Source organism: Panthera pardus, unplaced genomic scaffold (genome assembly GCF_024362965.1).
Source record: "Panthera pardus isolate Hobbes unplaced genomic scaffold, ASM2436296v1 HiC_scaffold_6, whole genome shotgun sequence".
Lineage (NCBI taxonomy): Eukaryota > Metazoa > Chordata > Mammalia > Carnivora > Felidae > Panthera > Panthera pardus.
The window spans coordinates 14,100,855-14,113,004 of record NW_026526991.1 but is presented as its reverse complement, the minus strand read 5'-3'; the positions used below and the strand labels follow the sequence as shown (position 1 = coordinate 14,113,004).

Below are 12,150 nucleotides of genomic sequence, written 5' to 3'. Positions count from 1 at the left end.
ATCTTAGAAATGGAAGACCAAGAAAATGAGATCTAAGGAAATTTTGCAAACCATGTAGAACAGGCTGGAAGATGTCTCTTGATATTTAGCTCCAGGAAAATAAGGATGTGTCTGTCCCTTCTCCCTGCGTGTGTGTCTTAAGTATCAAGCAATCCAGCATTTTGAAGCTGTGTGGGCTCCTTAGTTAGCAGGTAACAGGAGGAGTACATGGTGACTACATCATTATTCTTCCTCGTTATTCTTTGTAGTAGTTCTTTGTAACCTTTACTCTTTGTAGTCACTGCATTCCAAACTTTCCTAGTGTGATGGCCATTGGAAGCCTACCAGTGTCCTTCTGGAAAAATAATGGCAAGAGAACATATGCCCAAAAAAGACCACTGTCTATCTAGTCACCTCTTTTCTTTACAGTTCCCAGTTTGAAGTGCCTTTCTATGGTTCTTGTCCACAACCCCAGCTTTCCAGAACTGACGACTACATAGGTAGCAGATGGAAATCTATAGTAATTTGCCTCCTCCACTGGTACTCTTCAGAGCCATAGTGTGTTGTGTAACCCATACACAATGTGACCTAAAACAAGCACTTACTAGATATCTTTCAAGTGGAATTCAAACATAGGAAGATGTGATAGTGTGAAGGTCAGTTCTACTGACTTTCCTCTATTCTGTTTTGCTCATGAAAGCAAGTTCCTAGAGTGCATTTCAGCGATGATTCAACTGATGGATATTTGCTTTACATACAATATCTGGATTCACAATAATAGTCTGCAGCTGTGATTCCCCACCTTAACCTTGGTTGTACATTAAAAATGCCTAGGGTGAGGCGCCTGGGTGGCTCAGTCGGTTAAGTGACCGACTTCAGCTCAGGTCATGATCTCACAGCTGGTGAGTTCACCCCGCATCGGGCTCTAGGCTGACAACTCAGAGCCTGGAACCTGCTTCAGATTCCGTGTCTCCATCTCTCTCTGTCCCTCCCCCACTCATGCTCTGTCTCTCTTTTCTTCAAAAATAAACAGTTAAAAATATTTTTTAAAAAATGCCTAGGGAGCTTTCAAAGCTCCCCATGCCCACACACCCAACCCATTTACACAGAGGATCTTGAGAGTGGGACTCAGACCTCAGGTTTTGTTTTGTTTTGTTTTAAGGCTTTCCAGAAGTTTCTGGTATGCAGCCAAAGTTGAGAAACACTGCTGTAAAGTAATCCAGAACTGTGTGCTCCAAATCCAGGAGTCTGTCTTTTTCCCATTAACTCCTTCTCATCCTTGGTCCTTGACCCTGCCCCCACCCCACCCCACCCCAAGCCTCCGTAGGCCTCTGGGACCCTGATCTTTGCCCCTCTGTTTAACACAGCCATAGTGAAGACGGAAGCCTGGGTGGCACAAGGGTGACATCTAGTGGTGAAAATAAATTTGTCAATTGTCCCATTTCCTGGAAAATTACAAGAGAAAGTCACCAGTGGAACCTGATCTGTGTGCATCCTTGCATTGGCTAACCCGTGCTTTTCTGTCCCATGAACTTATGACATTCTGGGAAGATCACCAGGCTGAACTGCATTTTTGGAAACCAGAGGAGAGGTTTTGGTCTCTGCTGAACTCAGTCTTCACTTTCAGGGTGCTTTGCCCCCCCTGCCAAGAGGTCTACTGTTCATGGCCCTATTATCACTCACAGGCACAGCCTGACAGCCCCTTGCCTCAAGCCTGGCAAGCATGCCAAGCTTTCCCTGTTTCACTCCCATTGCCACTAAGTGCTTGTGTGCACATGGCTCACCTGGCCAGGCCCCTCAGGTGGCAGGCAGACAGGGGGTGTGGGTGGGGGTGGTCTCTGATTTTCAAGTGCTCAAAGGCCCTCCTCATGCTCTGTGCCTCCCTCCATCGATACCTCTGCTGCTCCCAGCAAATGTAGGGGAGTTGATGCCTGTGGGCATTATATTGGATTACTAGGGCCGCCATAGCAAGGGACCACAGACTATGTGGCTGAAACAACATAAATTTACTTTCTCACAGTTCTGGAGGCTGGAAGTCTTGATAATAGTGTTGTCCAGTTGATTCTTTTGAGTCTTCTCTTCTTGGCTTATAGATGGTTGACTTCTTCCCGTGTCTTTATATGGTCTTCACTCTGTGTGTGTCTGTGTCCCCATCTCTTCTTATAAGGACACCAGTCATATTGGATGAAGGCCCACCCTAATGACCTCATCTTAACTTGATCACCTTTTAAAGGCCTCATCTCCAAATACAGTCATTTTGAGGTACTTGGGGTCAGGGCTACACCAGATGAATTTAAGGAGGCGGGGACACAATTCAGCCAGTGACCAGCATGTTTAGCTAATATGCGAGATGGAATCCAGTAGATAAATTCTTCTCCCTTTTTCCCTGTTGACTATTTGGAGACACAGTAATTCTAGGCAGCCTCTCTGAGCTTGACCTTGGAGACCAAGTAACCTTTTGGCCCCTTAAAAAGCTGTGGCCAGCTCAGTAATGCATTCTGTTCTTCTTTGTCACACAACCCCGTTTCCTTCCTACTTACTTCAGATAGTGCTCCCTACTGAAGTGTTTGCATGTAAGATTTTCTTTCTAGAGTCTAGTGGTGCCCATCTTTCATATGAATTTCTCTGGTTTCACCAAGCTTAGGCACAATGAGAAGTTGGTGGACATTGATTTGGCTTCCTTGTGTTGTGTCAGATCAGTTCCACATAGCCAACCCTAAGTACTTAGTATATACAAGAGAATATAGAAGTATAAAACCGAATGAGGCCTGGTACTTGATATAGATAATACAGGGCTTTTATAAGAGGCATAAGTAAAAATGGCTTTAACACAATGGGAAATTATTGTTAACATTTTAATAGTTTCTTAAAAACTCAAAATGGTAAGAGTTGTGAAAGGGATAACGTCTGAGGTGTCTGTAACAGATGTAAGCTCAGGACCTCACCCAAGTTTCTCTGAATTAAAGTCTCTAGTATTTGTGACAAGGAACCTGCATCATTAATAATCTCCCTCCCACCCAGGAGGGGCACCTGGGTGGTTCAGTCGATTAAGTGTCCAACTCTTGATTTATGGTTCGTGGGTTCAAGCCCCATGTTGGGCTCTATACTGACAGCGTGGAGCCTGCTTGGGAGTCTCTCTCCCTCTCTCTCTGCCACTCCCCCCACCTCTCCCTCTCTCTCAAAAATAAACATTAAAAAAGGCTTGGGGTGCCTAGGTGGCTCAGTTGGTTAAGCGTTCGACTTTGACTCAGGTCACGATCTTACAGCCTGTGGGTTGGAGCCCCACGTTAGGCTCTGTGCTGACAGCTTAGAGCCTGGAGCTCGCTTTGGATTCTGTGTCTCCATCTCTTTCTGTCCTCCCCACCCCCCTCCCAGCTCATGCTCTGTCTCTCTCAAAGATCAATAAACATTTAAAAAAAAAATTAAAAGCAAGTCTCCTCAGGAGAATTTGGTATATGATAAATATTGAGAGCTTTTTTTAAAGTTATGCTGTCCAAATAGAATAGTGCTTTGCACAGAATGGGGATCCAAAAGCATTGACTACGTCGGTGAACAAAAGTATGAGCCAATAAGGCATTTATTTGGAAAGGGACCCCACATCTTCCATATCTTCTAGATTCCAAATCCAGTGCTGTTTCCCTAAACCCCCTTGGAGAGCACCATTTGGGATTCCTTAAGTTAGGAAGGCATTAAGCCGTTGTTGGAAATGGGCCTCTGCTGTTCTCAGTTCTGGAGGCTTTTCTGCAAGCTGCCAGAACTCAGACGCTACACCGGCTGGACTCATTGCCCAGCCTGTCCACGGAGCAGGTGGTTGGCCTGAAGCTTCGAGAGGCAGTTAAGGTCAAACTCCCCACTGTCACCAGGGACAGTTGTTCTCAAGAACATCTTTCATAAAAGAGTGAAATCCTCCTACTCAAATAGCCTTTGTCCTGAGAAGAGAGACAACTTTATGATTACTTTCTAATAAAAGTCTGTGCTAAGCTTGATTTCTGTGGAGCGTTCTGCAAGGGCTGATAACCCCTGGGATCATCCAGCTGATGGTGGATTGAATTCAATCCTGAATTCTACTACCATGGGCTCTTGGGGGGTAACTTCTAACCTCTCTTAATGGAAAGGGACAAAGAAAGGCCAGTTCTGGATTTGTGAGGTCAGGCACAGCTCAGGCAGCATGGAATTTACGGAGTTTGCTGCCAGCTCAAGCTGTTTTCTCAAAATGACTGTCTCTCAAGGGAGAGATATTATGCTAATATTGTTAGAAGCTCAGAGGTTAGGTTATAAAACAATATTTATCTGCTCTTTTGTCAGCTTTATTTTTCGTTTTGGTTTAATGGTTGTTGAAAATGTGGGGAAATCAAGGGAGATGAAAAATTGCACCAAATAAAAAAGACTAAAGAAAGAAAAGGAGGGGAGTAGAGAGTCAGCAAAGAGCAAGTGAGCACAGTATATTCACAGATGAGAGAATGTGGTAGAGTGAATGGGGAAGAGAATTTAGGTCCTGCCTCCCTCCTTTTTCCTTTGAAGAGAGTACGGTGTGTAAGCTTCGCACTGTCCTGACCCCGCCCCAAATTGTCAGTGACGCTGTTTTTTCTTTCCTCTAAGCCTGAAACAGGTATTGAGGGATAATCTCAGAAAGTTGTAAATTGCCTGAGCACAACACTGAGACCCCCCAGAGACTACTGTAAGTCTAATGCTGTCTAGCAGAGGGTGCAGCCACAGAAGAATAAATCTCTGGACTTGTGCCTTTGTCCGGCCCATGCCGGCTGCCCTCCTCTGTGTCTCACCATCTCCTGAAAAAGCTTTCAGCTGAATCCTTCATGCTCGCTCTCTCAGAAATACAGCCTCATGGGGCTCCTGGGTGGTTCAGTCGGTTAAGTGTCCGACTTCGGCTCAGGTCATGATCTCACGGTTTGCGAGTTTGAGCCCTCGAGCCCAGCATTGGGCTCTCTGCTGTCAGTACAGAGCCTGCTTTGGATCCTCTGTACCCTGCCTCTCTCTGCACCTCCCCCGCTAGTGCTTTCTCCCTCTCTCAAAAATAAATAAACATTAAAAAGGAAAAAAAGGAAACACCGCTGCATGTAATCCCTTTGCTATTTAGGGGCAGAGGTACCCAGGCTTGTGAGGGAAGAACAAGGATTCTGGACTCTGATCTGCCCCATTCTCCTTTCTCTCTCTCCCATACGAGGGTGAGACACTGAAAAATTGGAAGGTCAGGGAGGACGTTGTCCCATGGGACCTCTGGGTTTCTGCTCCCCCCCACAAACCCCTAGAAGTAGAAGTATGGGACATCCTCCCACTGTTAGGAAACGTATTACAACGTATTCTCTTCTGCTCAGCGCTTTGCCCTTGTTGAAAAGAGAGAGGGGAGAGCAAGAAGGAATTAAGTGAAAAGGTTATTTCAACATACGATTCTGGTTGCGAATATTATGTTGTTCACATCGTTAGGAGGGTCAATTATGAATGTCCAGGGGAAATGACTGTGCCCTCTCTTCTTCTCTTATGTTCTCTCTTTTTCTCCCCTGCCAGTCTTGATACTTTCCTGCAAGGAGCTACCTGCCGAGTGAAGGTCAGGACATAATTTTGAGGTCAAAATGTTGCTTCTTCTTTGTATGAAAAAAGATGTTAATTATAAAAGAGGAGTATCATTCGAGGTAGTCCTGCTTGTTTATTTTTGCTTTTGTTGCCCTTACTTTTGATGTCAAATTCAAAAAATCATTGCCCACAGCAACATCAAGGAGCTGACCCCCTCTGTGTTCTTCTAGGAGTTTTATGGTTTCAGGTCTTACATTCAGGACTTTAATCCATTTTGACCTGATTTTTATGTATGGTGTAACATTGGAGTCCTGTTTCATTCTTTTCCACATGGACATCTCGTTTTCCCAACACCATTTATTGAAGAGACTATCTTTTCTCCATTGTATGTTCTTGGTGCCTTTGGTGCCTTTGTCATAAATTAATTCACCATATGTATATGCATGGGTTTGTTTCTGTGCTCTCTATTCTGTTCCATTGATCTATGTGTCTCTTTTTATGCCAATAAGATACTGTTTTGATTACCATAGCTTTCTTGTATAGTTTGAAATCCGGCAGTGTGTTGACTCCAGCTTTGTTCTTCTTTCTCAAGATGCTTTGGGTGTTTAGGGTTTTCTGTGGTTTCATACACATTGTAGGACTGTCTTCTCTATTTCTGTGAAAAATGCAATTGGAATTTTGGTAGGGATGACATTGAATCTGCACATCACTGTGTATAGTAGGGACATTGGAACAACATTCCCGGCCTTTTTCCCCACAGAAGGCAAAATGACTTGTGATGGAGGTTTCAAACCCCCCCTATCTCTGCTACTTGGGATCTGTCCACCTGTGTCTTCTCATCTGCTCTCTGCTGCCCCTATCAGGGGACACATGTGACTATGAACAATTTGTGCCAGTGTCAGGATAAATAAGCACGTCTGACTCAGGGTTAATTAGCAAGACCACGTTACACCAGGCCTGGTCCGTTTTACTCCAGCTTCATCGGTAATAAAGGTGATAGTTTTATCTCTATCTACCTGACTTTTCTGCCCATCTTTCAGGGGGAGAAAGCAGACTGTTGCTTAATCACTTCTTAAAACTTCGAAACAATCATTGCTAAAAGGGCAAGGCAGAGCCATGAGCAGAAAATGGGCCAAGAATTTTGATGGTAGACCAAATCCAGGTCTACCTGGAAAAGGAATACAATGCCTGGTGTGAAACTGCTTGGGCATTTGCCAAAGGTGCCTCTTCCTTAAGACACTGTACTTCCATCTACGAGAAAATGGTCATAAGATGCTGATTTGCATAGAACGAGACAGTTTACTATCATTCTTCTGGAAATTGCCACATTTTGGGTGCAGATGGATGTCTAAGATGAGACTGGTGCCCTCCAGAGTTGTGCAGTGCCCTACCTGTCCTGCAGGCAGCACCAGTAAATGCTGGTGTCGTACACCATATTGGGAAAATGGGGACACCCATACACCAAGTTCCTTCTTTCCTCACTCAGTGCAAGAAGCCCTCGAGTAAATAGGGCCCTCAAAGCTCCTTACTGGATTGGTCTTGCCCTGTCTGTGACTCAGTTTGGGCTCAAGGAACCATGCTTTTATAGCTATCTGAAGATATCTGAGTTCTGTACGAACCAGCCTCTAACATTATCTTATTTTAGGTCTTGGATACCAGATCTTTTTTAGAAGCACCTGACCCTACAGCTTGTTATTGTTAAATACCAGTCACCCAATCCCCAAACAATTCACTAATGCTTATGCAGGCCAGCCACGGGCCAGGATTCCTGTGCAATCACCACTCAGTCTTCCCCATCTCCACAACAGTCTAGCATAGTGGGTACTCAAAAAGCTGGTGAATGAATAAATGAATGGATAAATTCCTCATTTGTATACATAGTACAGCATCCTCTCTGAGTCATGTTTGTCTAGAATGTATTCATTCGTATATCGCCTTTGTGCCTTTTCCCAGAACTATTATATTGTTAGTGTTCTTTAAATTGGCTCACTTTTTCCCTTAAATCTTTTGAGTAAAAATCCTCATCGAGTGAAAAACAGTATCTCGGTATCTTTGTGCTATGGTAAAATGTTCAAACCTCACACCACTGAAAAACATGTTATGTAGTGACTATTGTGCAAATATCACAACTCAGGAAGCATTGCCCTAGGTCCTGGGGTCCACCAGGAGCTGAATCAAGATCCAACAAACTCCCAGATGCCAGCTGAATAATGCAACCTGCAGGCCTTGTCAAAGGCAGTACACATTGTGACACTTGTTAGCAATAGGATAGGGAGAGCTGGTAGCACCAGGAGAGGTTGGCCATAGGCTTACAGGCTCGCAAGCTGTCAACCCTGTCAAAAACAAAACAAAACAAAACATCCAGAGCCATGCCTGCCAGCCAGAGGAAATGAATCAGAACAATTATTCAGAGTCATTTGTCTGGAAGGGGGAAGAGACTTTTTTCTTAGTTTGCAGGAAATGCTTAGGTAAGCACGAACCCTGCTGGGCAGGCTAGCACCTGCCAAGTCACTGTCTGGAAACCCAGATAATTCCAGACTCTGCACTTCCCGATGAAGTCCCCTTGGCATCAGTTGTCAGGGCTGTCCGATGGCTCAGTGAGAAAGCTTCTGCTCAGCATCCTGACAGAAGACACTGCGTTCCTACATCTGCTTGCTTGTCAGGGAACAGGTGTCTCTGGGTGGTACTGCCCTGGGTGTGATAAACACCAGTCAGGAGAGGCAGGTGAGGCTGACTTGCCTAGCAAAGCTATGGAGGCCACTCTGGGCCCAGGAACAGGGCTAGAGGAGACGCCGCCCTCTTGGTTCTAACTGTGGGGTGCCTTGGACATACCTTAATCCACCAAAAATATCAGAAAAATAAGGGGAAGAAAATGTGCTAGGCACTGTGCTGGCTGCTGTAAGGATAGACATTGTATATCCATCTTTTACAAAATGTTAGAGCAAGCCTTTATTTGTAAATAACCAAATAATAAAGCACTCATCCTGAACTTACTGGAAGGCCAGGGAATTTCCCAGGCATTTCTGAGAGTTCCCAAAGACAGCTTTATGTTCCCAAAACCCATTTGCTTTCCTCTGGGGTGCCTTCTGAATTTAAGTTCATTCATGTTGGCTGTGTCGAAATCATGTCTCCACAGTCCAGTCTCTCAGATCACTTTGCACATTGCCACACACACACCTCACCACCAGAGTAGATGCAGGGTCCTCCTTGAAGCCCCAAAGCACAGCAAACACAAGGTTGCCATGCCAGATGTGTTTGATCAGAGTGTAAGAATGACATGAGGACACTACACTGTAGCTGGACATCTGTTGTCACTGCTTCTAGGACACATCAGCCCTGCCCCTTCCCAGGTACCCATTCCTGTCACTGACACCCATAGCTGCTGACCTCAGGGCATGACATAGGGGCTCACTTATCTACCCAGACAAAAATCCTCCTTCAAAATTCCTATATTTATAATTCCAGCCCCCTTCTGTTTTTCCCCATCCTCAGGACCCCACAAGAGGAAGTAGAAAAAATTTTTAAAAGGTAAAAACAACTCTCTAGAGACAGATCACCTGTGATGAAGACAGCCCTGTAATTATTAAACAGGAAGTTATATGCATTTGAATCTTGCCATTTGCCTTTACCTCTGAATGACTAAATTATTTCTGTATTTATGTATGTATTCATTTATTTAGTAGACCTGCATCACACCTGCTGAGTGCCAGGCACTGTACTGTGCAAAGATTAGCTCCTTTAATCTGTATAACAGTCATACGAGATAGTGTCTACTTTCACTCCTATTTGACAGATGAGGGCTCTGAGGCACAGAGAGACTGAATAACTTGTCTGACATCACACAGCCAGCAAGGAGCAGAGCAGGATTTAACCAGGTCAGTTGGCTCTGTAGTTGGTTCTTAACTACTTGACCATACTTCTCTGCAGTGGTCCCCATCCACACTGAGGGAGACCTAGTCCCAAAGACAAGCCCAAGCTTATACAGTGGGGCATAAGAAAAGAATTGCTGTCCGGTGTGTCCCCTCTTCCCACCATCAAGGGTTCAGAAATATTGTTGTCTTAAAGCCCCTCCCCCAGTTACATTATCCAAATTGGTTTACATAACAACCCTATTCGTTGTATGTTCTCTTGATTTTACAATTGGGAAAACTGAGGCACAGTAGGCAGTAGAGCTTGGATTTGACCCCAAACCTGGCTGACTTTAAAAAAAGTATGTTCTCAGGGTGCCTGAGTGGCTCAGTTGGTTAAGCATCTGACTTCGGCTCAGGTCATGATCTTGCGGTTGGTGAGTTCATGCCCCACGTTGGACTCTGTGCTGACAGCTCAGACCCTGGAGCCTGCTTTGGATTTTGTGTTTCCCTCTCTCTCTGCCCCCCTCCCACTCACATTCTGTCTCTCTCTCTCTCTCAAAAATAAATAAACATTAAAAAAAATTTAAAGGGGAACCTGGCTGGCTCAGTCAGTTAAGCCTCTGACTTCTGCTCAGGTCATGATCTCACGCTTTGAGGGTTCAAGCCCCACATCGGGCTCTGTGCTGACAGTTCAGAGCCTGGAGCCTGCTTCAGATTCTGTGTCTCCCTCTCTCTCTGCCCCTCCCCTACTTACGCTCTTTCTCTCTCAAAGATGAATACACATTAAAAATTTTTTTAATTTAAAAATTAAATAAAAAATAAAAATAAAAAAATATGTTCTCTCCACCATACAGAGCACTGTGTCTATATGATGCTACTAAAGATAGTATTTTTTTTAACTTGCCTCATTTTAAATCTTTTACGTACAATGCTAAGTAAGACTTGAAGAGTTCAGAAGGAGAAAAACTAGATTTCAAAGAAAAGCTTACGCAATGATCAACTGCATAAGTAATGTGTTTGAGTTCTGTGTGAAGGAAAAAAGAAACTTGCCATAGTTCTAGTTAGAGTGTAAGTCTTTGGGCCAGGCACATTCCTACACAGCTTCCTTAACATGCTTTCTGCCTCCAGGTTCTCTTGCCCATCAACCTCCCATTCACTCACAGCCAGTGAGGATCTCTCTCAAAGGCATTCATCTCCTCCAAATATGGTGATGACAATAGTAATAATAATACCTTCAACAGCCCTGTTCATCCAGTGGATATTTATTTAGGTGCTCATTGGAAGTGCTCATCTATCAGGATGTCTGGATTTGAATACTGAGCCCACCATTTCTTAGCTATGTGACCATCGGGCAAGCTATTTAACCTCTTTGTGCCTCAATTCTTTGTTGTAAAGATAAAACGGAATTACATATGTAAAGTGTTAATAGCAGTGCCTGGCATATAGGTAGGAGCTCAATAAAAGTTGTTACAGTTAGAATTTGCCAACCATAACAGTAGGTACTGGTGACACAAATAAAAAATAAATGTAGTGTGACCGCAACTCAAGTTAAACCATAACTGAGATGAACATGCATCCTTAACTATGACTGCTACTTGGTTAAGCAAATGTTATGTGGGAGTAAAACTTTACCCAGCACGGTTTTCTGTCTCTTGACCAGTGCCTCAAAATCAGAGGGATCCTGTGGAAGCAATGCTGAAGTTATCTGCATATTTTTTCAATCTTGGCTCTAGGTGAAAATTAAGAGTCCATGATGTTGGGAGAGGGCAACTTCTGACAATATGTCAGACGAGCTCATGTTGCAGGACTTCCTTAGTGCGACAAATCCTAGCTAAATTAAAACTAGAAAAAAACTAATACATAGTCTTTTAAATATATACACTTTCTCACATCAGCCATGTGCTTGGCTTTATGTTGAGTGCTAACGGTATAAAAAGAAATACCTCGGTGCTAGAAAAAAAATAAGAAATTGAGGCAAAAGCATTAAGAGATAATGCTGTACTCATCCGCAGGGTTACTGGTCTTATATATAGGTCACATGAGCTAGTGATTGAGATTTTTACAACCACACAAGGGCAAGAGACTTGGCTTTGGAGAGAGAGAGAAAGAGAGAGAGAGAGAGAGAGAGAGAGAGAGAGAGAGAGAGAGAGAGAGAGATTGAGCTGTAACTAAGCCCCATGCATAAGGCTGGGAACTTTGGATGCTATTCTATAAAAAGGAACATAAAAAGAATCCACAAAAAGGAGATAAAACTTCATTCTCCATCTCATGTAAGTTTCTATATAACCGTGAGTGAGAAAACAAAGTCACCATAAGAAATAGAAAAATGTTAAGCTTGAAGCACGTGTAGTAGATGACCAGAATTCACGTTATTATCGTAATTCAGAAAAACCCCAAATAGTAAATAGAGGCAAAATTTGTTTTGGAATTAGTGTGACCACAAGGATCTTAGCAGCTAAAAATTCAAAACCACTCTGCAAGGATACTTCCAGGACACATGGGTCTCCCACAGGGGAAAAATATATATATATATATATCTCTGAACATAAGTTCCCAATTAAATTATAAATTAAAAAACAAAGTTATCACAGGGAAATCCAGCAGGTAATAAAAAGAAGAATTAATACACAACATGGAAAAAAAAGAAAACAAGCTTAAAAAAAGATAATATGTAAAATAGAGACAAAATGATGAATCAGAAATCATATTAAAAATAAGGAGTATGAACAAAATAGTATGCATATTTGAAAAAAAGCAAATAAAACTTTGAAGAATAAAAGATAACATTAAA

The 12,150-nt window shown here is 43.3% G+C and overlaps 1 long non-coding RNA gene across 2 annotated transcripts in view; it reads left to right on the top strand.

Annotated features, from left to right (window-relative positions):
* The window catches only part of LOC109265481 (uncharacterized), an 85,637-nt gene that overhangs the window by 64,728 nt on the left and 8,759 nt on the right, over positions 1 to 12,150 (top strand). For both annotated transcript variants that reach the window (XR_002079210.2, XR_002079209.2), the window contains exon 2: positions 5,503 to 5,561. This is a non-coding gene — a long non-coding RNA (uncharacterized LOC109265481). The remainder of the gene's footprint in view (positions 1 to 5,502; positions 5,562 to 12,150) is intronic.